Raw genomic sequence first — 4635 nt, 5'->3', positions numbered from 1 at the left:
CAAGGATAAATTTAGATGAAGCCAATTCTCTGCTGAGAGCATAAGCTTGCATAGCTGTTGTCTGGTCCTTATGTTTTAGTAATGTCCTATTCCTCTCTCTGGAGGCTACAGAGTACATACTCCTACTCTTTTTCAATGATTGCTCAAAGGCTTTCCTCACTCTGGGCAACTGCTTGAAAAATCATTCAGCTGAGGGCAAGAAGGGAAGTGCAAGGCTGACTGAAAGGAGAGGGAAGGAACTGTAACTTCTTCAGTTAAGAAGAGTGGCACAGGGAAGTAGAACAAGGGTCATTGTCCATAGAAATATTTATTTATTCTAAGTCACTATGCAAACACAAGACACAGCTGTTGGCTTTAATTGCGGAGACTGTGATTGGTAGCACTCTCCATCTGTAATCTGTGAAGGGATTATTTTACAGCTTTTTACAGTCTTGTTAAGGATTTTTAAACTTTATTCCGGGGAAACTGGTCAAAAGGCAGGCTTTAGTCACAAACACTTTTTACATTTTAAACTGAACAGAATCAGTGCAAATATCCTACTAAAAAAAGATTAGAGTCCCCAAACTATTGATATATGACTGGAAATGAAATTAGTAGCAAGTATGAGGTAGACTTTGTGTCTAAAGACTGCATTTGCAGTAAATAACAGATTGGATAAAATTATTTACAGGTCCATGAACAGTTTCAGTAGAAATAAAACAAAACCCCAATAAAATTATCGCACGGTAGAGTGATTCAGTGTGAGCTGCTTATTGTCAAGTGTTTTAGTTAGGATTTTAGAGCCTGAGCATTTGCACTACTCAGCTCCACTAGAGCTTCTGCTTTTAATATTTTTTTTAATGCAGCAAAGGAATTGTTCTGGCCTACCAGGCAACTGATATGGATTGTTTATGTATAGCCACTGATGTTTTATATAAAAGAACATGTGAAAAGCCTCTGTGTATTGAAATAAAGGTTGAAGAGGAACTAGAAGGTGCCTGCATAAGGGAGGGCTCGGCCAAGCAGATGGTTGCTTTTTGGGGAGGCCAGATCTAGGAGCATTGCTCAAAGATGCTCTTGCTCTTTTTTACACTGGGCTAGTGCAGCCTCACTGCTTAACTGATGCCTTTAGCTCTCTTGGCAGACCTCGGTTTGCCTGGGCTCTGTGCTTTGCCATGGTGCACATTAGTGCATGGAAACAGCCTGAGACCTCCGCTTGTCACAAATGGGGAGCAGAGAGTGCTCAGGAGTGAATGTGGTGGCTGAGCAGTTTCTCACACGGATGTAGCAGCAGATCTTTTAAGTAGCACCCCCAACCCTCCCTGCTTCTCACTGCTGCACCTCTGCAGGAGTGAAGAACTGCCCTGCCTTTCTGTCCCACTACTTTCCCCACTTCATTGATTGTTTTGAGATTTCCAGACAAAGCCTCTCTTTCCTTATAAAACCTCTTTGCCTAAATTAAGAGCAGTTCTGCAATAAAAAGGCAAGAAATGAAGAAACTGGGACCCAATGCAGACCACAGCAGACAAGCAAATTTTCTGCCAAGTGTTTTCTTTGTACTGGCCAAGCTCTTGCAAACCCTGACAAAATAAGTGTATGCCAGCCAGCTTATGGTTTGGTTTGTGAACAGAGTATGGCTCTGATTCTGCACATGTTCATGTATGTGAGCAACTCCTTGCATCTGTGGAGGGCTGCTGAAAATGCCTGCAATTGTAAACTGCCTTTAATGTGTAGGAACTGGACCTTTTTATGGCCAGATTGCCTTTGTTATCTGCTGGGAAAATCTTCCTACATTAGTTTCTCCCTGTTCTCTCAGGAAAGGCTGCATAACTGCTCAAGCAATCTCTGCTGACTTTCCGGCAGCTCTCCTTCCCTCTGCTTTCATGTGCTAATGTGCCATGGGGGATCATGACCTGGGCCAAGGAGTAAAGTTGCTCTTCATCACATTTCGCATCTGAATTAAAATGAGCCTGCAGATCCTCACATGACACAGGTACCAGCCCTCTGTGGCAGGGGGAGCGTGGAGAGCTCTTCCCTCTCTCTGGACAAGCAGCTGTATGCTTCTTGCCTCACCAAACACACTCCAGACCAAAGCCTGTCTCTCACCACCACTGAACCTCTCTATCCCTGCCATCATCAGCTGTCCTTGCAGCATAGACTCACTTGCCTTACCCAGAGGTCCATGGACATACAAATGCAGCTTATCTACAGACAGGGCAGGTGCCCACAGCATGACAAAGGTGATGGGAATGGGAAGAGAGGTACTCAGTGCATTATTGGCAAGAGTTTATTGGTAAGACTGGTGTCACCTACATGCAAAACAGAAAGTCTGCAACCAGGGCAGAGCTGGGCTCCGTTATGGTTTTTACATGAGCAAACACAGACATTGCAAGTACCTTGCAAGGCTCATGGTGATAGAAAATGCCTTTGAGGTGTGATTTGGCAGTCCATAGAGTCTGACAACGCGTAACCTCAAGTGCCTGTTGCCTGTAAAATGTGCCCGTGGTCACTGGACACAAGGGGCACTGCTCAGACCCCACTTCCAACCTTGGGTCTGGAATGGCTCCTGCCTGGTTGTGTGCATCCACCAAAAATATGAGTTAGTGTATCCCCCCAGCCTGGGGATGGGGACTGCCAGCACCTTGCCTTCCTGGAGAGGCACCAGTGTGGACGGGAGGGATGTTGTTGCTGCTCTCTCCTCTTTCACACCTCTTGCTTCTTGCTGTGCAAATGGATTTTTTGTTTTTGCTTTCAAAATGACTCTTGCATTCAGCCCCGGTTGCAGGCAACTGGAAGCCAGGCATTTTGTTGCCATGGGCAGAACTGGGCTTTCCTGTGGTGCTAACCAGGCTATTCGAGCATGTATGTAAATCAACTTTTGTAGCTGGGTCTGCCCCAGATGTTCAGATCAAGTTGCAGCATTCACTCCAGGTTGTTGGATTAAATTAATGGATAATTTAATAGGAGTGCTAAATCCTTATGATAACAAGTAATGTGCAGCTTTATCTTGTAATACTCTTAAGGGAAGTGTAGAGCTCCTAATATTAGTTATTTCCACATCACTGTAATAAAATTCCTGTTCCCCATGGCTCTTACAGGGCAGAATAGTCAGGATTTTTTTCCCCAGATTTATCTCTCGGGTTGTATGTTTCAGCAAGTTAATTATAAGGGGTAGATTTACTAGAAAACCTGGTTGATAGTGTGACCTGAGCATCTGGGGATGAACAAGGAAGCACAGAGTCCTGGGACTGGGAGAAGCAGTGTACCTGTGGTGAAAGATAAAATACCTGGAAATGGATCTTCATTTTTCTCTGAGGTGGAAGAAAAAAAACCACACCTACTTTGAAACACCCTTCTAGGTATCATGAGGATGACAGAGAGAATTCTGATACAGACTCCTTCTCTGCCAGAAGCTTCATTTAGGGGCTGCCCCTGTGATATCTGTCTATTCTAATGATCAGGCACTTACGGGCTAAGCAGCGCAAATTTTTACATTTTAGACTTCTAATGCAACCAGAAATGTAATAGAAAATGATTATTTTTGATGACATGTCTCAGGTGGAAGTGGAGAAAACCTGAAATTAATTCTTAAACTCTAATTTTATGTCTTACCTTAGCCCAGATGAACCATCCATCTCTGACCATATTATATAAAATCTTAGGTCTCCTGGGACAACCTCCTCAAGTCCACACAACCTGTCAGTTTTCATGTGCTGAATAAATACTTTAAACTGAATGTTTCACTGATGTTAGTGACATATATATGTCTACACATTGAACTCTGTGTGAGTGTGTGGGTGATGTCACGTATTGATCCATAAATGCTAAAGTAACTATTCTCCAGTTGTCAGTCTTACCCTGGATAACCTTCATTGGTCCTCTCTTGTGTAGTGATGCCTTTTCTTGGTCTTAAAATCAAGAGGCATACACGGTTAGAAGGGGAAAAGGGATTTTACCTTGGTATTTATTTTTAAGGATCCTTAGGTGTACACGTCCAGGTCATATGCATCGAGATGTACCCCACCAAGTCTATCTCTGTGTCCCCCCTCCCCCCAATATTGGGTATAACATTATAGGTTTTACTAATTAGCATATCTATCAAAGATTCCCCAATGAGAGGCTCAAGTGAGCCCCCCTCCCCAAGGAGCCTTCCCCTGGATGGTTCTATCTTGGTTTACAGAATGTGTTCTGGAGAGGACCTTGGGGTCTGGGGCACACTGACCCCTAGCTACGAAGCTTCTAAAATGTTTAGTCTCTTAGCTTGACAAACAAGTCCAAGAATGTAGGCAAAAAGCACTAGGAATACAGAAGTTGTGAAAAGGTATAACAGGAGTATAAAAGAAAAGGCAAAAATCTTCATGGCATCAGTAGAATCAGTGAAACTAATTTTTTTTTCTGTACTTTTTTCATGGCTGTAACTGTGGAAGTTTACTTTTATAGATGTGTTTGTTTCTTACATTCATAGGAGAGCATGGTGAGACTGTGTGAGATCAACTACATTTCTACTTGTTCAAAACCCTTCATCTGAAGAGAACCATGTAGTCCTGGATATTTACATTTGCACTAGGTCACATCCTAATATTTTACCCAAGCAATGTCTTTAAGGCAATGCTGCCCTCATGGCAGTGATAAAAGCAACTTGATCTGTTTAATCTA

Source organism: Corvus moneduloides, chromosome 2, assembly GCF_009650955.1.
Source record: "Corvus moneduloides isolate bCorMon1 chromosome 2, bCorMon1.pri, whole genome shotgun sequence".
In the NCBI taxonomy this organism is placed as follows: domain Eukaryota; kingdom Metazoa; phylum Chordata; class Aves; order Passeriformes; family Corvidae; genus Corvus; species Corvus moneduloides.
Note: the sequence above shows the minus strand (reverse complement) of the source record.